Source organism: Rana temporaria, chromosome 9, assembly GCF_905171775.1.
Source record: "Rana temporaria chromosome 9, aRanTem1.1, whole genome shotgun sequence".
In the NCBI taxonomy this organism is placed as follows: Eukaryota; Metazoa; Chordata; class Amphibia; order Anura; family Ranidae; genus Rana; species Rana temporaria.
The window spans coordinates 51,748,107-51,771,767 of NC_053497.1; the positions used below are offsets into that span (position 1 = coordinate 51,748,107).

At 44.2% G+C, this 23,661-nt stretch overlaps 1 long non-coding RNA gene across 1 annotated transcript; it reads left to right on the plus strand.

Annotated features, from left to right (window-relative positions):
* Positions 1–6,406: 6,406 nt before the first annotated feature.
* Positions 6,407–22,746, plus strand: LOC120914436. The gene is made up of 4 exons (XR_005743670.1): positions 6,407–6,634; positions 10,855–10,930; positions 11,327–11,403; positions 22,725–22,746. It is a non-coding gene; the product is annotated as an uncharacterized LOC120914436 (long non-coding RNA).
* Positions 22,747–23,661: the final 915 nt, after the last annotated feature.

Here is a 23,661-nt window from a genome sequence, read left to right on the forward strand (position 1 = left end):
ACTGAGCAAATAAATAGGGGCAGACCTGCGCAGGTCCTGTGCAAAATTACATCCTGCTTTTCCCACCGCCCCCCTGAGCAAGGTAATTTTGCCCTTTTTGCTGATATGGCTAATTTTATAGCTTCAGAGATGGAGATACTTCTTGCGGCACTCACGCGCCATAGTGATGTGCTGTATGGTGCCCAGCGGCAGCACTCCACTGTAGCCCAAAGGAGGGCTATCTATGATGGCATTACCCTGGACATAAATGCCCTGGGTAATGAAGAAAGGACGTGGGAGGACATTCAAAAGAAGTTGAATGACATGCGGCGTAGGGTCCGGGATAAGCTTGTGCTTATCCGTAAGCATACGAGTGGCACGGGAGGAGGACCACCCTGCAAGATCCGTATAAATCCTGATGAGGAGGTGATCGCGCAAAGTCTAGCGCTGGAGCAGGTGGAGGGAGTCCCAGGCTACGACTCCACTGTTGGGGACTGGTAATTTTTTTGTTTTCATATCTGCTGTGTATCATGGGAGGGGGTAGAAGTGAACATATGAGGGGGTAGAAGGCAACATGTAACAAGTTTTTTGTTTTCATATCTGCTGTGTATCATGGGAGGGGGTAGAAGTGAACATATGAGAAGTGTGTTGCTCCAGCAACATGTTTTTTTTTGTGTCATCCACAGGTGGTGATGATGAAGCTGGGCCGTCGTCGGCTGCGGGGCGACCCACGCCATCCCCACATGAGCATGGGGTCCAGTCAGGCCCCATGGACATACTGGCCATGTTTGTTGAGGAGGAGATTTTACCAAGGCCAAGTATGGAGGAGGAAGTGGTGGAGGAGTCATTTATCCTCAAACTGGAGGACTCTGGCTACCTCCAGGAGGATCCCACCATCCCTGACCAACCCACCACCCCCCCGACCATCACGTCATCCCCCTCCAGGACAAGCCCCTCCAGTGTCCCCCCCTCCAGTGTGGCCCCCTCCCCTTCTTCTCCCTCTGTTCATGCCCCAGCCTCTCCTCCTCCCAGGAAGGCTCTTTCAAAAACGAGGGGTGTACCCTCCAGCCTCCGTCAAGGTCTGCAGGAGGAGCAGGCCCGGCAGACCCGCCATCTAGGGGCCATGGTGGTAGATCTGAGGCGGGTGGCGGACAGCCTGGCATCCTCCTCCTCCTCTGTTGAGCAGGCCCTCACCCTGCATGCTGACCGGGGGGACCGACAGAATGAGACCCTGGAGGATGTTAGTGGCAACTGCGCAGCCATTGTGACCTGTCTGGTTGAACAGCAGGATGCCACTGCATTATCAACTTCGGAGGTGAGCAGGTTGGCAGGTGCGGTGGAGGCCAACACTGCTGCTGTGCGGGAGGAGGGGAGACTTACCCGACGGCAGTTGAGGATCCCCACCCCATGCTCCACCACGGCGTCTGAGGAGCCAGAGCCGGGGCACCCTTGGGCCAAGGATGTCCAAAAGAAAAAAATAATTTATGACCATTTTTTTTTTTTTTTTTGGTGGCTCAGATTATGAGCTTGTTTTTTGGTTATGCTCAGATTTTCAGTTTTTTTTTTATTGATGCTCAGATTATGAGCTTTTTTTTATTTTGTAGCTGCCCCTTGCATGTTGGCACACAGATGTGAGATCCAGAAAGTGTGGGTGCTCTGCTTGTTCAACTCGTCCGTCTTGGTGCTGCTGTAGTTGCTCTCCAGCTGACCTGTGGCCATCTGTTGCTAACTTGCCCCTGCTTTTAGAAAGTGCAAATTTGCCCCAGCCAAACAGCTTGCGCGCTTTGGGAGCAAAATGCGCCTCACACGCGCAAGTTTATGAATCAGTGGCAGTTCCTCATTTGCATATTTGCTGAGGGAAAACCATGAGAGCGCAAGTTGCTCCCTGAGCAAAATTGCCCCTTAATTGCGCCGGGGCAGAGAAACTGCCTCCGTGCAAAAATGGCACATTTCAGGCTTAGCTTGCTTTCTGGGTCACCCGCAAATTTGCCTGGGAGCAAATCCGTACTTGCGCGGCGCAAATCACACTTGCTCCCGCGCAAGTCGTACCTGAATCTGGGCCAGTGTGTCTACACGATCAACGCGCTGCCTTAAACTAAAAAATAAGCAGCCAACACCACAAAATTAGATCAATCTTGTAGGTAATGGAACAGAACAGAGTAAAAGTGTGGCGCTAAAAATAAAAATCTAATAACAAACGTCCATAAAATAAGACAGCTTCAAATATTGAAATAACCCAGAGTCCACAATACAATCCAGCCAATGAAGGAAGAGGAAGGCCAATGAATAATATAAAATCCTTGACAGTGGAAATGGGATGAAGATCTGCTTACCAGATGATGAGACCCGATTAGGTATACACCTATCAAGTCATGCAGGCTTGTGGGATATCTAAGATCCCTGTATCATCCGATGAAGGAAAGAGACATGTGCTGCAGAGATCCTTGCTTCTATATGGAACCGGTTGGACAGTGCTGATAGAAGTTCTCAAGTTGGGATGGGAATGGTTACCAGGGAGAAATTGAAACACACATAGCGTAATACTGTATATGAATCAATATTTATTAAAAGGGGGAAAAAGATTACACTCACATGTGACTGGAGTTTAAAAAGCGCTTTGACATAAAAATGGCAGAAAGGTCAGTGTCTTCTCCCTGGAGCGACAATTTAGAAAAAAATTCTATATTTTTTACTTTTTGCTAAAATAAATATCCCCCAAAAATCTGTAAAAAATAAATAAAAAATTTCCACAGTTTAGGCCGATACGTATTCTTCTACATATTTTTGGATAAAAAAATCGCAATAAGCGTATATTGATTGGTTAGTTATAGCATCTACAAAATAGGAGATAGTTGTATGGCATTTTTATTATTATTTTTGTACTAGTTATGGTGGCGATCAGCAATTTTTATTGTTACTGCGACTTTATTTCTGACACTTTGACACATTTTTGGGACCATTGGCATTTTTACAGCGATCAGAGCTATAAAAATGCACTGATTACTGTGAAAATTACACTGGCAGTGAAGGGTTTACCCACTAGGTGGCGCAGAAAGGGTTAAATGTGTCCTAGGGAGTGATTCTTACTGTTAGGGGGCATGGCTATGAGTGACACATCACTGATCACTGTTCCCGATGAGAGGGAACAGACGATCAGTGACAGTGTCACTAGGCAGAATGGGGAGATGCTTGTTTACACTTGCCACTCCCTGCTCTGCAGCTCTGTTACCCGATCATGGGACACCGGCAGATATCGAGTCCGCGGGTCCCGCGGGCACGGTCACGGAGCTCACAGCAGGGGCACGCGCGGCCGCACGGTGGGAATTTCAAAGTGACGTATATATATGTTACTTTGCCAAGCCGTGCCATTCTGCCAACATATAAAAGAGATAAAAGATTATGGAGCAGTGATTTTAATGATGCTTAAATAAAAAAATAAAAAAATGAAAAATTCCTTTAAATATTGTACCTGCTGGGTGTCTATATTATGCCTGTTAAAATGTCTTTAAATAGCACAATCACCTGCCTGCCAATAAATTAGGAAGAACTGATCTAGCTAAACTATACAGTGTATAAATATATGTACAACACCTGAGATGTATATATATCCTCTACACACTGTAACATTAACTGACTAGCCTGCCTGCCTGTCTGCTCTATCTACCTGCAAAAAATTACACTCTCTCTGTCTCTCTCTGTTCTCTCTAACCACCGCCGCAACACACTACACAAGGCCGACCTGCAGACGGCCTTTTATAGTGTGGGGCGTGTACTAAACCCCCTGAGCCATAATTAGCCAAAGCCACCCTGGCTTTGGCCAATTATGTCTCTCCGTTTTTTGCAAGCTGTGATTGGCCAAGCATGCAGGTCATAGTGCATGCATGGCCAATCATCAGCCAGCGATGCCGCAGTGAATTATGGTCTGTGAAACGTAACTCGAATTTGGCGCGAGCGACCCGTTTTGTTCGTATTTCGATGAACGATCGAACATACGATGTTCGAGTCGAAGCTCATCCCTACTTCTAGGTGTATTGGATACCTGTGTCACCCATTGCATGCTGCTTCCTTCACCTGACCCCTATGTCACTGCAGGGGAGACCTAAGGGTTGGAGAAAGAGACCCTCTATGGGGACACAGGCATGCCTGGTAGTGTCTATTGTTGAAGAAACTTTTGGAGGCCGCAGAACCAGAAAAGAGAAGCGATACGAGACACTGGCTGCTGGAAACGTGTTTACATTCTGTATTCTGTTGTAGGGACCTGGTGGTTTTAAATCTTTGGATACCTGACAAGGATTCTTCAGGTGACCCCCCAAGAGACTTCTGCATTTTAGCCTAAATTTTTACAATCTAGCATGAAGTCAACATTGGTCTAAACGTTTCAAAAAAGGAGAATTGGGAAAAGTGAGCATTTGTTTTCCAGGTAGACAGACTTTTATAGCAAACGAGAACAATCAGCGCTGTAAAACACAACAAGAGAGGGACGGTCCATAAAGACTATGGCAGATGGAAAAATATTTAAGTAGATGCACACAATCCTCCAGCTCCTTGCAGGCAGACCTTGGAGGAATCCCTCATGGACATGGTAACACTTTATAGTGAAGCACACTTACATCTGGGAATCTTGTAACCAACTGTAGCGCCTGTGTACTTTCAGTCCAGGGGCTATGTTAAATTTAGAGGGGGATGAGAGAGTTATTTTGCTCTCATCCGGTTTAATTGTGTAAATTGGGTCTCTGCCAGGCTGGGCTGTCCTGTGGTTTCATTCTGTGTTCCAGAGATGCCTTCCCATCTCTGGGTAGCAGGTGGCGCTAGAGGGGTCCAGACGGAGGTGCTTCTCTCCATCAGCCAATCAGAGGAGTGGTTCCTCTGCTGGGGGAGGGTATTTCTTGGGCAGATGCCATGTTCTGGGGTCTTGTTCCTGTGTTCGGGTGCGGCACCCACCTTTAGGGTGTGCGCACATCACGGCCCCCCCGGCAATATGGCCTACCAGGCCGGGAGGGCATGTGCCACGCTGTGTTCTTGGCTCTGGGGCCACTATGGCCTGGGGCAACTGAAGCTGTAACGGGAGGCCCAGTGTCTTATTGGGTCTCCCACAAGTTCTGAAGAAGATCCCAAGCGGGTTGTGCTGTTCGGTGGGGAGTCAGTCTGAGGAGAGCCCGGAGGCAGGCGATCCAATAGGGCATGGACAATCCACCGGGGATCAAGGTGACCGGACATTGGGAGTTTGTCTTTCGGGAAACCTGTCAGTCGGTGACCTGCTAACCAAAAGTTACCTGAGGGAGATTCAGGCAACCACACTCATTGAGAAGGATTCACTCTACTAAACTGCATTCCAGAGAAAGGGCCTGTGGCAGAGGTTCCTCTCCTATTTCTATTTTGGCCAAGTCTGTGGCAGAGACTTGTTGTCCTTCTCAAGGTTTCGAGTGATACCCTGGCTGCCAGATCGGTGTGAGAGGCCTGTCCAGGTACACTTCACCCACTTAGGGTGACCACATTTCCAAACTACCATTCAGGGACACCCTCCCTTCCCAAAAATCAACTTGTGCTCTAACAAATCACAGCACAGTGATTAGACACAAGAGGCGGGATTTATGATCTCTCCAATCACAAGCAGGGGGCGGGATTGTGCTCCCCCAGGCATTCCGGGCAAGGACAAGTACTGTCAGTGAGTAAAGCAGTGATGTGGCGGCCTTTTTTGGGGGCATTAGATTGGCCCGGGGGGTGGCTGAGTCAGTTTCATTCCGGGACACTGTATTGTCCCGGAATGAATGTGCCCGGGACAGACCTGCAAAATGCGGGACTGTCCCGGGCAATCCGGGACATGTGGTCACCCTACACCCACTCCGGCTGGAGTAGCGAAGAAGAAAAAGTATTGTTAGAGGCAGGACTGCTTCTGTATCGTTAAGGCCTGAATCTGCAACTCTCCTCTTCACCCATCTTTCTCTATCTACCTCAAGTTAACTGTTTGCCATGTTCGGCCACAGAATAAACGCACAGAAAACTTCACCTTGCTGTTTGGACATTCTGTCATTGCTCTCATCACCATACCCCTAGACGCATCACAGAGGTAACACGCCATCCCTTTTTAAAACCAGCAGCTCCTTCGGGGGTAAGTGCTACACAACTCCAAACTCATGTGACTAATACGGATGGTGCACAAACAGCTTGCACCATCCATATCGGCTACTTTAGTTGGTTATAAGATTCCCAGATGTAAGTGTGCTTCACAATAAAGTGGTGTTTTTTAGCATTGAAAATTTGTTTTTTTAAGTAGATGTTAAAGATATAAACCTTAGACACCTAGAGTATCGAATCAATGAAAATATCATTAACATGTTGACCACAAGGTGATAGTCACAGTAGAGAAAAAAAAGTGTCCAGGTAACCACAAATGCTTTGAAGGCGTAGTTTCCTTTTTCGTTTTTTTTTTAAACCTGGTGCTAATAAAATGAAACGTGAAGACAGCTCAATATATCTACCATATCTACATCACTGGTATGAGGGTTGGAGTCATTGGAGAGATCCAGGCTTTCGAGCACTAATAGGCAATATTGCTACTCCAGTCTGTTGATCATTTTGATATTCTTTTATTCTGTTACAGAACTCCACTGCATATCTGTCACTGCTTTACGGGATACAGAACATTACAATAGAGGTAAGTAGTCCCAAACTTTGAAGTGGAACTCCAACTTAATACATTTTTACTATTTTCTCTGCTAGGATTTGTAACTGAAGGGGTTGTAAAGGTTCTTTATTTTCTAAATAGGTTCCTTTAAGCTAGTGCATTGTTGGTTCACTTACCTTTTCCTTCAATTTCCCTTCTAATTTTTATTTTTTTTCTGAATTTCTCACTTCCTGTTCCTCCTCAGTAAGCTTGCCCCCATCATCCGAGCCGTTCTGGCTGGGGGTTAGTCAACATGCTCGCCTCCTCCCTTGGGACTACATCCCAGGAAGTGAGAAATTCAGACAAAGAAAAAAAAACATTTAGAACAGGTTAGTGAACCAACAATGCACTTGCTTAAAGCGGAGGTTCACCCATAGAGAACACATTTTCCCCTTAGATGAATGCTTGTTTTGTCTAGGGGAATCGGCTAGTTGTTTTAAAATATGATCCGTACTTACCGTTTACGAGATGCATCTTCTCCGCCGCTTCCGGGTATGGGCTGCGGGACTGGGCGTTCCTTCTTGATTGACAGTCTTCCGAGAGGCTTCCGACGGTGGCATCCATCGCGTCACGATTTTCCGAAAGAAGCCGAACGTCGGTGCGCAGGCGCAGTATAGAGCCGCACCGACGTTCCGCTTCTTTCGGCTACGAGTGACGCGATGGATGCGACCGTCGGAAGCCTCTCGGAAGACTGTCAATCAAGAAGGAACGCCCGCTCCCGAAGACCCATACCTGGAAGCGACGGAGAAGATGCATCTCGAAAACGGGTAAGTACTGCTCATATTTTAAAACAACTAGCCGATTCCCCTAGACAAAACGAGCAGGAATCTAAGAGGAAAAGGTAAAAAAATAAATAAATGGGTGAACTCCCACTTTAAAGGAACCTATTTAGAAAATAAAAAAACTAACCTTTACAACCCCTTTAAGGTTAGTCATTGTGATACGCACACATTTGCTAATCCACAGCTACCTGGTTTAGCTCTACTGCTTGCTAGATCAGCTCCCTGTTTATGGGACAAAAATGAGGATGCTGATTTTCTGTCTAGTGAGGAAGAGGCTGAAGGAGGGGAGGTGACACAGAGAGTTCAACTGCTGAACCAGAAAGGTAAATACCTAAGCTGGCCATACACCAGTAGAATTTTTAAATCAAATAAATATTAAGTAAGTGTGACCATCACAGGAGTGAGCTTTTTCTCGGATTCAACCCCCCCCCCCCCCCCCCCCCCCCACATGCTCTTTCTCTCCTCTGACACAGGAGCTCAATCCTGTAATGGTGGGGGTGAGTAGCAGTGTTAATTTTGTACATTAAAATGGCTAAAACATTTTAGTCGACGAAATGAATACTATTTTAGTCTACTAAATTACAACTAAAACTAAAATTATTGAGATGACTGAAATACGGCTAAAACTAAAATGACATTTTAGTCAAAAGACTCAAATGGGACTAAAACGAAAATGACATTTTAGTCAGAAGACTAAGACTAAAACTAAATTGAAATTTCATTTCAAAATTAACATTGGTCTGTAGTGCATTTTAATACCTCAATACCATAAATAATAACCTATTCGATTTTTCACTTCAGCAATATATAATGAGTTTGGAAATTGTAAAGAAATGTTAACTAATGTATTACACTCATTAGATTTTAGACAAATAAAATGTTTTATTTTTTTTATAAATCTCTTTATTATTATTTTTTGTAAAATTTGTTTTAGTTGACTAAAATGTATTGGAGATTTAGTCGACTAAATATGACTAAAACTAAAACAATTGCAGAAGATTAAAATGGGACTAAAACTAAAATGATCGTGTGTGGGCTTCACATAATTTTTTGTCTTCAGAAAAACGAAAAAAAAAAATTCAAACCTGCTTCAATTTTTTATGTCGTTTTTGATAATGTTGTTTTTTGTGTTGTAAAAAATTATCGTATGTGGGCTAAAACTACTTTTTAAACAACGTTGTAAACCCGCGCATGCTCAGAAGCAAGTTATGAGACGGGAGTGCCGTCGTACGTGTTGTACGTAACCGTGCTTTGCTAGAGCATTTTCAGAAAACGATGGTGTGTGGGCAATGTTCTCCATAGTATAACCCTTTTTCTACAGACTCCTCTGGAGCCCCACTCTGTGTTACCACATACCACCCAAGGTGACAGCAATTATCCCGGTATGATTTTCTTTTACTGTTTTGAAATTTTTAATACTATCAATACAAAAAATATTCTAAAAACAGTGGGCCAGATTCTCGTATATCCGGCGTATCTCTGCGGCGGCGTAGCGTATGTCATTTACGTTACGCCACCGCAAGTTTTACAGGCAAGTGCTTTATTCACAAAGCACTTGCCTGTAAAGTTGCGGCGGCGTAGCGTAAATCACCTGGCGCAAGCCCGCCTAATTAAAATTAGCCGGGTAGGGGGCGTGGAGCATTTAAATTAAGAGCGTTCCCGCGCCGAACGTAATGCGCATGCGCCGTCCGGAAAATATCCCAGGGTGCATTGCTCCAAATGACGTCGCAAGGACGTCATTGGTTTCGACGTGAACGTAAATGGCGTCCAGCCCCATTCACGGACGACTTACGCAAACAACGTACATTTTTAAATTTCGACGCGGGAACGATGGCCATACTTAACATTGGTTGCCCCTCATATAGCAGGGGCAACTTTACGCCGCACAAACCTAACGTAAACGTCGTAACTTCACTGTGTCGACCGCGCGTACGAATTCGCGTATCTAGCTAATTTGCATACTCGACGGGGAAAACGACGGAGGCGACACCTAGCGGCGGAAAAAAAATGCATTTGAGATCCGACAGCGTAAGAGCCTTACGCCTGTCGAATCTAATGGATATCTAATGGAATCAGTCGCATAGATACGACGGCCCAGATTAGGACTTACGACGGCCTACATGGCGTTGCGCCGTCGTAAGCCCTTTGATTATCTGGGCCATTGTTTTTAAAGGAGCAATCATTTTAATGATGCTTAAAGTAAAACAATAAAAATGAAAAATTACTTTAAATATAGTCCCTGGGGGTCCCCTTAGTCTGCCTTTAAAGTAGCACATCTGTACCATGTATAGAACTTGCTGCAGAAAAATTGACATTTATAAAAAAAATATGACATTTAAATTGCAGGCAATACTATACCATTGCCGGAAATACCATACAGGTCTGGTGTTGAATTTAAGGTGTCTATAACCGAATTATGCGGTCTAAGGCCCTGTACACACGATCAGTCCAAACTGATGAAAACAGACTGAAGGTCAGTTTCATCGGTCAACCGATGAAGCTGACTGATGGTCTGATGTGCCTACACACCATCAGTTAAAAAACCGATCGAGTCCAACGCGGTGACGTAAAACACAACGACGTTCTTAAAAAACCGAAGTTCAATGCTTCCAAGCATGCGTCGACTTGATTATGCGCGGGTTTTGAACCAATGCTTTTGCATACTAACCGTCGGTTTTGACCTATCGGTTACCAGTCCATCATTTTAATTTTAAAGCAAGTTCTAAATTTCTGGACCGAAGGATAACTGACTGATGGGGCCCATACACGGTCGGTTTGGACCAATGAAACTGAACTTCAGTCCGTTCTCATCGGTTTAGATTGATCGTGTGTACAGGGCAAATGCATGCATAAGCTGCAGAGCCACTCCAAGGCGACCCAATATTTCTGCAGTCCTTACTCCTTTAAATTTATGAAAGTCTCCACAGTGGTAGCACATGCATTCTAATGGATAGCTAGAGGACAGGTGAGCCTGCAGGTAGCCCAGTCCTCCTTAAAGGCACAGGGGCACACTGGACATTGCACAATGGCAGCCAAGGTGTCCAGTGTGTCTCCTTACCAATATTACATCAGTAACAAACAACCGGCCACCGCCATCTATAACTGGCCTTCACAGCAAGGAGCACATGGAAGGGCATGGCATGCAAAACAAAACCAAATAAAATTCCCAGCTCAACTCGCCAGCCAATATGCTACCAGCCAAATTATCCGAATTATCCTGTCTTACAGTTTGCATTAAATACAGGGGTTTAGTTAGCACACATGTGCTCCTTGCTCTTAAAGGTACATAATATAGTGTGACGTTGGTTTGCATAGTTTTCTCTTTTCAATTTTTTTATTTTTTATTTTATTTTGGTGTTATTTATAGCGGAAACATATTTCCTGTTCTGGTTTTCCAGACCACTTATGATGTTTTTGCCTATATTTTAGTTATTCATCGTTTGACCAAGTTGTTTTCCATCTAAAGCAATAGTTATAAATAATTTCCCTCATATATAAAGGCCTGGTGAGTTGTTTTTTACTTGTTTTTATTTTGTAATCCTTTATGCATTCAAATGTATTACATGTACTGATAATAGTTCTAGTATATCATTATTTATTATTACCTTGTGTGTACATATATTCTCTCCAGCCATAAGTTATTCTGCAAGTTTCAATGATAAATAGTATTTTATTTTTGGCTCAAACAAAGAGTTTTTATTTTATTTTATGTAAGACAATGATAAAAAAACAAAAGGTAATCCTCATTTTTTTTGTTTCTTTTTCTTTTCTTTTTGTAGTTTTCATTTTTTGATGTAACGTTTTATTTTTATTTTTTATTTTTATTTTATTTATAGTTGAAACCTATTTCCTGTTCTGGTTTTCAAGACCAATTAGGATGTTTTTGATTATTATTTTTTAGGTACTCATCATTTGACCAAGTTGTTTTCCATCAGAAAGAAATAGTTATAAATAATTTCTCTCATATATAAAGGCCCGGTGAGTTGTGTTTTACTTGTTTTTATTTTGTAATCCTTTATGCATTCAAATTTATTACATGTGCTGATAATGGTTCTAGTATATAATTATTTGTTATTATCTTGTGTGTACATATATTCTCTCCAGCCATAAGTTATTCTGCAAGTTTCAATGATGAATAGAATTTCTATTTTTTTATGTAAGGCAATGGTGGAAAACCAACAGTAATCCTCATATTTGTTATTATTTTTTCTTTTGTTTTTTGTTTTCGCATTTTTTGATGTAATGTTCGATTTTGATTTTTTATATTTTTTTGGGGAATTTTTATAATTTTTTTTATTTTTGTTCATTACTTTTTCCGTTTTCATATTATATATAACTAAATGGATAATTTTTAGAATATCACCCCTGGATCTGAGCATAAATGAGTTTGGTTACCCAATCCAGTTTTTAGTACCCAGTCCTGCTAATCCAGTTTTTGTTTTTTACCTTTAGTTCACTATAAATAACCTGGTTGTCTCTATCTTGATTTGATAATGATAATTTGATGTTTGTGAAACGCATTGTCACCGCAGCCAGCACAAGCTCGTGCTCTATCTCTGCTTCCCGTTTCTCCATCCGGTGAAGCTGATGTCACTTCCACCCCAAGCTTATTACTGAGAAAGTCTGCTTTACGCTGATAGTATTTCTTTCATCGGAGGCTTGGTTCCATCAGGATTCCATCTAGGGCTCCCTGGCTCTTTGGACCACACCAAACGTAGAGCAGTTGATTTTCCATCATTGCCACTGGGTATGGTTATTGGAGCAGCTGGATTTTGTCATTACGATTTTATTGCTTTTAAGACTTCCATGACTTTTATGCTTATGAAGCTGAAAAAATGACTATATACTATCTACAGTGGCATCTTGCTATTCACTCTTTGTGGAACTGTTTTATATACAGCTACATGTATAGGTCCTGAGTGCTGACAATCTGGTTTGTTTGAATTATCAGGAAAGTATTTCTACCAGGCTGGAATGTGCACTATGGCTTGTTTGGCGTAGGAAGGCAAAAAGGAAAATAAATGTGTAGCACTTAAACTGACTGTCAATAATGAAAATCAATTGCCAAAAAATGTGAAACACATAACAATTATAAACAGAATGTGCATCAACAACATACAAGTCCCATATTGCAGGAAATAAATATGGTGCCGCAGGGCACGTGGTGCAGTGTGAACTGTTGCGCCTGTTGGTTGGTGTCAAAGCGCAAAAAGTGATGTAATCAACAATAGTTCGATGAAAATATTCACATAAACCAAAACAAAATCAATCTAGTGAAAAAGTGAATGGATGAGATGAGTGACTTCTCCAATACGTGATAAAACCACCACTGAAAGCAATGCAGGCTTACCGGAGCGTGTTGACTTAAGATGACATATGCCACCGAAAGTCAAGGGAGGCTTATAATGACTGATGTCATATACGATCCAAAGCAGAGTAGTACATCAACCGATCATCGTATACTCTATGAGATAGGTGGATGGAAAGAGACTGGATACTATGCTGACGATAGAGTCCCCAGGCTGGTTATTCCTCACAGTGTGTTAATGGTATATGGAGCTAGGAGAAAAGAGGCCACATAGCGTAATCCCATTTAAAATGGAATTATTTAATTACAGCTATAAAACTTACATTTAGCTGGAGTTAAAAGCACTTTGTATACAAATGGGGCGGCAGTGGAGTCCTCCCGACGCGTTTCGTGGTCATAGCACCCCAGACGAAGCCTGCATTGCTTTCGGTGGTGGTTTTATCACGTATTGGAGAAGTCACTCATCTCATCCATTCACTTTTTCACTAGATTGATTTTGTTTTGATTTATGTGAATATTTTCATCGAACTATTGTTGATTACATCACTTTTTGCGCTTTGACACCAACCAACAGGCGCAACAGTTCACACTGCACCACGTGCCCAGCGGCACCATATTTATTTCCTGCAATATGGGACTTGTATGTTGTTGATGCACATTCTGTTTATAATTGTTATGTGTTTCACATTTTTTGGCAATTGATTTTCATTATTGACAGTCAGTTTAAGCGCTACACATTTATTTTCCTTTTTACTTTTTGCTTTTTATTCAAATGAGCCGTGTTAGCAGCTTCCATTCACTTATTATTGGCAGCGCAGGGTATCCACCTTTTTTTACTCGGCTTTAGGAAGGCAGTCAAGCCTCTAGCACTAGTCAATGCCTGTAGGTAGTGGGTTGTGGTCAGAATACTGACCCTACCTATACACATATCAATGCAGACAGATGGAATCCTCAATAACAGCAAAAAACATGTCTGCTTTTTATTGATATGTTTTGTTTATCTCCTCCAAGATAAAGGTAATTGTATATATCCTCTATGACTATTATATCATGTCTCTGTACTAGATCTATATTGCCCTAAAACAAGGGCAGTTCTCTGTGATTTCTTTGTACTCCCTATATTATGTGTTTTATATAGTTGTCTAAAAAAATGTTGGCTTTGGTGTATAGGTTCAGCACATCCCTGCTGTTGGTTGTTTATTAGTGTTTCCCACAAAAGGCTCTTTCTTTTTTTCTTTCTTTCTTTCTTTTCCCTTTTGTTCTTTTTTTTTTAATACCTTTTTAATTGACAGAGAAAAAGTACAAAACCAAAAACAGAAGTAAAAATCCTTCAGTATCCAAATTTCCTCTTCCTTAACCACTTAACCCCCAGACCATATTGCTGCCCAAAGACCAGAGCACTTTTTGCGATTTGGGACTGCGTCACTTTAACTGACAATTGCGCGGTCGTGCGACGTGGCTCCCAAACAAAATTGGCTTCCTTTTTTTCCCACAAATGGAGCTTTTTTTTGGTGATATTTGATAACCTCTGCGGTTTTTATTTTTTGCGCTATAAACAAAAATAGAGCGACAATTTTGAAAAAAAAAAATATTTTTTACTTTTTGCTGTAATAAATATCCCCCAAAAATATATAAAAAACTTTTTTTTCCTCAGTTTAGGCCGATACGTATTCTTCTACATATTTTTCGTAACAAAAAATCACAATAAGCGTTTATTGATTGGTTTGCGCAAAAGTTATAGCGTTTACAAAAAAGGGGGTATTTTTATGGCATTTTTATTAATATACTTTTTTTACTAGTAATGGCGGGGATCAGCGATTTTTTTTCGGTACTGCGACATTATGGCGGACACTTCGGAACCCTTTTGACACATTTTTGGGACCATTGGCATTTTTATAGCGATCAGTGCTATAAAAATGTATTGGATTACTATAAAAATGCCACTGGCAGTGAAGGGGTTAACACTAGGGTGCGGGGAAGGGGTTAAGTATGTTCCCTGGGTGTGTTCTTTCTGTGGGGGGGTGGCCTCACTAGGGGAAACACTGATCTTCTGTTCATATGTTGTATGAACAGAAGATCAGCATTTCCCCCCCCGACCACAACTGCGGTTAGCAAGGACTTCAATGCGTTTCTTTATGCGACAACTAAGTATTGGCCCCAGGCGTCACTCCTAGCAACAGGAGTTTGGGGGGTCTCTACATCATATTTCTGTCACATAAAGAAAGGCCGTTGATCTACTAAGGATGGAAGCATTACAACATGCGACCAGAGCTTAGCGTTTAAAAAAGATAATTTGTTTCAAGGACAATATTCCAATACACCTCTATATGCAAGTGATTATCAGTAAGTTTGGAGGTACTCTACATCATATCAACTTCAGCATATAGGGATGTATTAGGTTACTAAGGGAGATGCTATAAGATAGCATCAAGCCTTAGCCAAGAAAAGTTAGAGCGAACATGTTCGAACAATTAGGACGAGGCCTATAAGGCATTTGTACTTATGTCAAGCTTGTAGTAGAAAAAAGTTGTAGTAACTTGGTACTTGTATCTCACACATACTATCACCAAGGTTAGGGATGAGCTTCGCGTTCGACTCGAACCCATGTTTGACTCGAACATTGCCTGTTCGATTGTTCGTCGAAATTCAAACAAAACGGGTCGTTCGCGCCAAATTCTACTACTATGCCTACTACTACTACTATGACCCGCATGCTTGGCCAATCACAGCGCGCAAAAAACGGAGAGCCATAATTGGCCAAAGCCAGGGTGGCTTTGGCCAATTATAGCTCAGGGCTGTAGCACATGCCCCACACTATAAAAGGCCGCCTTCTGGGTGGACTCGTGTAGTGTGTTCCAGCGCTGGTTAAAGATCAGACAGAGAGAGAGAGAGATTTAGGTAGATTCGGGTAGAGTTAGGCCGGCTTATCAGTAGATAAGCCGACCTAACTCAGAATCTACGCCGACTTATGTTTAAGCGTATTCTCAAACAGAGATACGCTTAAACATATCTAGGATAAGACGGCTTGCGCCGTCCTATCTTAGGTTGCAATTTTTCGGATGGCCGCTAGGTGGCGCTTCCATTGCGGTCGGCGTAGAATATGTAAATGAGTTGATACGCCGATTCACAAACGTACGCCCGGCCGTCGCAGTCGATTTACGCCGTTTCCTTAAGGCATTAGCAGGCCTAAAGTTATTCCATCTATTAGGCGGAATAACAGTGTTAAAGTATGGCCCCCGTTCCCGCCGCGAGATTCAAATTTTTTACGTCGTTTGCGTAAGTCGTCCGCGAATCGGGATTTACGTTGTTTACGTCCACGTCGAAATCAATAGGCCCGTGCGGCGTACTTAGCTGCAATGCACACTGGGACGTGCACCGTTTTTTCTACGGCGCATGCGCAGTAGAAAAAAAACGTCAAAAACGTGAGGTCAAGCCTCATTACCATAAAACACGCCCCCCTCCAACACATTTGAATTGCCGCATTTACGCTACGCCGCCCTAAGTAAGGAGGCAAGTACTTTGAGAATACAGTACTTGCCTCTCTTACTTAAGGCGGCGTAGTGTAAACACGCTAGGCTACGCCGCCTTAGATTTGCGCGCTCCTACCTGAATCTACGTATATGTCTTTTTCCTAGCTAGATAGAGCAGGCAGGCTAGTCAGTTAAAGTTACAGTGTGTAGAGGATATATATACATCCCAGGAGTTGTACATATATTTATACACTGTATAGTTTAGTTAGATTGGTTGTTCCTAATCTGTCAGGCAGTTGATTGTGCTAGCTGCAGTGTTCTCATGTGTTGCATTACCCGTGTACTCAGTGGAACTAAACCCACTTGGTGGATAGTGCAAGTGTGCTGCCAGTGCCGGCCCAAGACATTGTGCTGCCTGGGACCAAGAATTAAATGCTTCCCCCTCCCCCCACCACCACCAAAAGGCCCCAACATTCATTATTTTGTATCAGGATAACTAAAGGGAACCCGTCATGACTCTATACATGTATATAGGCGTATAAAGAAGACCTGTCATGGCTCTATACATGTATAAAGAGGACCTGTCATGGCTCTATACATGTATAAAGAGGACCTGTCATGGCTCTATACATGTATAAAGAGGACCTGTTATGGCTCTATACATGTATATAGGGAGTATAAAGGGACCTGTGCATGGCTGGTGGCTGCAATGTCTTTTGCGCAAACTACCGTATTTATCGGCGTATAACACGCACAGGCGTATAACATGCACCCTAACTTTAAGAGGGATGTTTCAGGAAAAAAATGTTCCACAGCCCCCCGCGTATAACACGCAGGCACAGTTTACCCTCTATTTTCAGGGTAAAAAAGTGAGTGTTATACGCCAATAAATACAGTAATCAATGTACGCTAATTGTGGGTTTTTTTTGGTACCAAAAATATGTAGAAGAATACATATTGGCCTAAACTGATGAAGTAATTTTTTTTTTATATACATTTTTTGGGATATTATAGCAAAAAAGAAAAAAAATATATACATTTTTTATTGCCTCTCTTTTGTTGTTTATAGCACACAAAAAAATAAACGCAGAGGTGATCAATTATCACCAAAAGAAAGCTATATTTGTGGGAAAAAAGGACATCCATTTTATTTGGGTACAACGTCGCAATCGTCAGTTTAAGCGACACAGTGCCGTATGTGATGTGTGTTTAACTTACAGTTTTGCTTCGGACTCTGCCACACGTTGCGGATTGTCACCTGCCACACGTTGCGGATTGTCACCTGCCACACGTTGCGGATTGTCACCTGCCACACGTTGCGGATTGTCACCTGCCACACGTTGCGGATTGCCGCTTACGTCATCTGCAACATGTTGTGGATTGTCATTTGCCACGTCACATGCCATACTTTTCAGATTGTCACTTGCCACACAGTCACCATAACCTGTGGGCTTGTTGCACTCTGGTTCCTGTCCCTTCCCTTCCTACAATAGTACTGATAAGCCCAATTCCTACACTCTGACCACTACACTGACCTACCTGACTGCTACATTGACCCTTCACGATTCCGATACTGACCACTGCATTGACCTGAGTTATACACTGTCCACTACACACTGACCACTACACACTGACCAGACCACTACACTACACACTGACCAGACCACTACACTACACACTGACCAGACCACTACACAACACACTGACCACACCACTACACACTGACCACACCACTACACTACACACTGACCACACCACTACACTACACACTGACCACAACACTACACTACACACTGACCACTACACACTGACCAGACCACTACAACACAACACACTGATCAGACCACTACACACTGACCACAACACTACACTATACACTGAACACACCACTACACACTGACCACACCACTACACTACACACTGACCACACCACTACACTACACACTGACCAGACTACTACACAACACACTGACCACTACACACTGACCAGACCACTACACAACACACTGACCACACCACTACACACTGACCACACCACTACACACCGACCACACCACTACACTACACACTGTCCACTACACACTGACCAGACCACTACACTACACACTGACCACACCAGTACACATTGACCAGACTGCTACACACTGACCACACCACTACACTACACACTGTCCACTACACACTGACCACACCACTACACTACACACTGACCACACCAGTACACATTGACCACACCACTACACTACACCACCACTACACTACACACTGACCACATCACTACACACTGACCAGACCGCTACACACTGACCAGACCGCTACACACTGACCAGACCTCTACACACTGACCAGACCGCTACACACTTACCAGACCGCTACACACTGACCTGACCTCTACACACTGACCAGACCGCTACACACTGACCAGACCGCTACACACTGACCTGACCTCTACACACTGACCAGACCTCTACACACTGACCAGACCGCTACACACTGACCTGACCTCTACACACTGACCAGACCGCTACACACTGACCAGACTGCTACACACTGACCAGACCGCTACACACTGACCACACCACTACACTACACACTGACCACACCACTACACACTGACCACTACACACTGACCAGACCACTACACACTGACCAGACCACTACACAACACACTGACCACTACACACTGACCAGACCACTACACAACACACTGACCACACCACTACACACTGACCACACCACTACACTACACACTGACCACTACACACTGACCAGACCACTACACTACACACTGACCAGACCACTACACACTGACCACACCACTACACTACACACACCACTACACTACACACTGACCACACCACTACACACTGACCACACCACTACACTACACACACCACCATAGGTGTGCTCAGCCTATTGCATTAGGTGTGCACCTGAAAGCTCAAAAAAACGGTACCGATCTCCCACTGTGTTCATTCAGAAAGGGAAGGGGCCGGTAATTGACATTACCCCTTCCCCCCGACTCATCCTGAAATATCATCTATGTGTGCCCACTGCAGTAGCCAATGGGAGAGGAGGGAAGCCAGCCATGCTGTGGGAGGGTTCACTGGGCAGCAGGGGAAATCTGCACTGCAGGGAGTGATTAGGGTGTGCCTGGGCACACCTGGCACACCCTGTGTGCACGCCTATGCACACCACTACACTACACACTGACCACACCACTACACACTGACCAGATCGTTACACACTGACCAGACCGCTACACCCTGACCAGAACACTTCACACAGACCAGACCGCTACACACTGACCAGACCTCTACACACTCACCAGACCACTACACATTGACCAGACCGTTACACACTGACCTGACCTCTACACACTGACATGACCGCTACACACTGACCACACCACTGCACTACACACTGACCACACTACTACACACTGACCACTACACACTGACCAGACCACTACACAACACACTGACCACACCACTACACTACACACTGACCACACCACTACACACTGACCACACCACTACACTACACACACCACTACACTACACACTGACCACACCACTACACTACACACTGACCAGACCGCTACACACTGACCAGACTGCTACACACTGACCAGACCGCTACACACTGACCTTACCTCTACACACTGACCAGACCGCTACACACTGGCCAGACCGCTACACACTCACCTGACCGCTACACACTCACCTGACCTCTACACACTGACCTGACCTCTATACACTGACCAGACCGCTACACACTGACCAGACCGCTACACACTGACCAGACCACACTGACCTGAACACTACACACTGACCAGACCGCTACACACTGATCTGACCGCTACACACTGACCAGACTGTTACACACTGACCTGACCTGACCACACTGACCTGACCGCTACACACTGACCAGACCACTACACACTGACCTGACCTGACCACACTGACCTGACCGCTACACACTGATCTGACCGCTACACACTGACCAGACCGCTACACACTGACCAGACCGCTACACACTGACCTGACCTCTACACACTTACCAGACCGCTACACACTGACCTGGCTTACACTCCCCCGGGCCAACAACACGACTCACGAGGGAGTCTCTCATCTGCTGCACTCTGCCTCTGCGGTCTGCCACAGTCACACTGCCTGCCATGATGGGAGAAGCCAGCCGCGCTGCCGTGGCTCACAGCTACGTGGAGGCCAGCCCCGCTCACCAGCAATCAGGGATAGACCAGCCCCGCCGGCGCACGTGACCCAATACAGCCAATCACAGCACACCAGGGCATAGCCAGAAATGAAATATGGCGAAGCGTGGGGACAGCGATCAAAATAAGAACGGAGTCGGGGGATGACACTCACTGATGCGGAATGTCACCCCCCCCCCCCCCAAATGTTGCGCCCGGTGCCACGGAACCCCTCCCACCCTTTGGCTGCGAGTGTTGTGCTCGCCCGATCCTTTCACCACTATTACAGCAGCGGCTGACTGCGGGTGAAACGGGCTGGCTGGCGGGTGTCAGTTTGCTGCCCCCCTAAAAGTGCCGCTTGGTACCCATGGTGCCACCCGGTCCCATCATAGGGCCGGCCCTGGCTACACTTACATTTCATTTAACTACTGGAGCTTCAGATTTTTGGCCTGAAGAATAAATCCAAAATAGTATATAATTTGCTGAAGGCAGAGAACCTATACAATAAAAAGGTGGTAGGTGCAAACTTATATTTCTACACAATATCTGCTCATCTGTTTATGAAAACTATATTTTATTAAATGTCCTTAAATTGCCCGAACCACTTTCTTTTGTTTTACTCAATTACACGCATGCTAACATACGCATTTGTGTATTGATGAAAACCCCAAATAGTATATACTTGCTAGAGCAGAGAACATGTAAAATAAAAAGGTGGTAGTTGCAAATATTTTGCAACAAAATATTTGTATAACTTGTTATAAGAACAATCTTATGAACCAAGGTAACTTGGTTGGTTACTAAGGATTAATGTGACAATTAATTAAGGATTAATGTGTGCAGTACCGCATTTGGCCAGAGGTGCGGGTCTCCAGAGCCGATCGGAGCCATTTGGAAATACTCCGTTCCCGAGCCTTTCCGAGGGTTTCTGAGTTCAGCCGAGCTGTCCCAGAGTATTTCCAAGGCTCTCCGCCCCCCCCCCAGCTCTGGCCAAATGCGGTATTGCATGCCATAGAAGTCAATGTGGAACCAATTATTTTCATTTCCATTGAAACTGGGGAAACTCGCTTTGATATGCGCGTGCTTTGGATTACGAGCAGTCTCCTGGAACGGATTATGCTTGTAATCCAAGTTCCAGACTCTGGGCCCTCCTGGCCTGGAGTGACTGATGCTGTCAAGGGGCCCCAGTGACTTACTGGGTCCCCCTTCTACTGAGGAGATCCCAGGCTGTATGCCGTATGATTGGGGGATCGGCTTGAGGAGAACCCGGAGGCAGGTGATCCAAGAGGGCTTGAACGAACCATCGGGGATCTGGTGACCGGGACATTGACAGGTACACTTCAACTGTCACCCGGTGACCCTAGCTTAATCTACTGGGAGGATTCGCTCAATCCATTTAGCTCATCTAAGTACTAGGCCTGTGGCAGAGGTCCCTAGAGCCGGGTCTGTGGCAGAGACCTGTTCCTCCCAGCAACCTAAAGTGACACTTCGGCTGCCAGGCTCGTGGCAGGAGTCTGTCCGGGGGCACTTCACCCACTCTGGCTAGAGTGGCAACGAACTGTATCTACTACTACTGAGAGCAGGATCGCTCTTTCTCATATCCAGGCCTGATCCTGCAAAGTTCTCTTGCTTCATCAACTTTTTCTCCCTATCTCATGTTGATGTTGGTCATGTTGGGCCGAGAATAAAGCATTCAGAAAACCTTTATTTGATGACTGGACATTCGCTTACTAATCTACTCATCAACTTCACCCCTAGACAACGGTAAGAGGTAACTTGATACGCCGATCCCAAAACAACCAGCAGCTCCTGCGGGGGTAGCGCTACACAAATATATTGTTTTCACTCCTACCTTAGTCACTGAAGTGCCGATATCTCTGCTGGATTCCTCTGACGATCCGAACAGACTGCAGAGGAGGAGGGAGGGAGAGGTAGGAGGAGGAAGGGGAGGAGCTATGCTCTGTGAGGTCTTGGGAGCGAGCAGAGAGCAGACATCAATCAAACAAGATGACAGGAAAGTGGGTGGATCCAGACTCCAGAGCCAGACCATTGTCGGTATGATGCTGTATGAAAGTCTGTAGACCCTCCCACAGGAATTTAGCTTAATTTTAACAGAATGTGGGCACTTCTGGGAGGGCTGGAGAGATTTTTAGATATCAACAGCTCACATAGAATAGATGTAAGCAAAAAAAAAAGAAAACCCAAACTTCTCTTTTAAGATTAAGCAGAATTTTGCTTTAATTTTTCATTTTGATGTTCTATAAAAGCCATATAGAATATAATTATTTTCTTTGCTCTTCATTTTCAGATCACGACTTCCAGAATGTTTCCAAAATTCTCTTTTCTCCTGATATTTGCAGTTGTTTTGAGTCTCACCCATAAGTCCTTATGTCAAGACTGGCAAACATTTCAGAAGAAACACCTGACAAAAGCCCGGGATATTAAATGTGATAATATCATGTCAACAAACTTGTTCCACTGCAAGGACAGGAACACTTTTATCTATTCAAGTCCTCGTGGAGTGAAAAACCTCTGTAGAGGAAAAATAAACGCCACAAATGTGTCAAGTAGTTCAAAGTTTCATCTCTTTGAATGCATTAAAAAATCCAGGCCTTGCAAGTATAAATTGAAGAAACAAACTGATGTGATTTGTATAACATGTGAGGATACAGTTCCAGTACATTTTGTCGGTGTCGGGAAATGCTAGAAATAAGTTTGATTACAGAAATGTGATAAGCAGCTGCAAGAAAACATATTGGGGTGGATTTACTAAAGACAGACTGTGTGCTTTGGAAGTGCAGGTACAATAATTTTCCCCAGAGCTTAGTGAATGTGGTGAAGCTCTGCTGATTTCCATCATCCAATCACGTGCAAGCAAAAATGCATTTGTTTTTATTTTTCTTGCACCTGATTGGGTATTCTTTGCAAAGTGAAGTTTCAGCACATTCACCAAGTTCTGGGGAAAATTAGTGCAACTGCACTTCACAGTCTATTTGCCTTTAGGCTGCATTCACACCTGAGCGTTTTGTCGCCTGAAGCGAGATGCTCAAAAACGCTAGAGGGGAAAAAATACATTATTCCCTATGGAGATGGTTCAGATCTCCACTCCAAAACGTCTGACGCCGAACGCCTGAAGCTCAAACAAGTTCCCGGCCCCTTTTTGTCGCGCGAATCGGGCTGTTTGGGTGTTTTTGAGCGTTTCTATTTCCCATAGAAAGTAATGGAAACGCTTGATTCAAGCATCT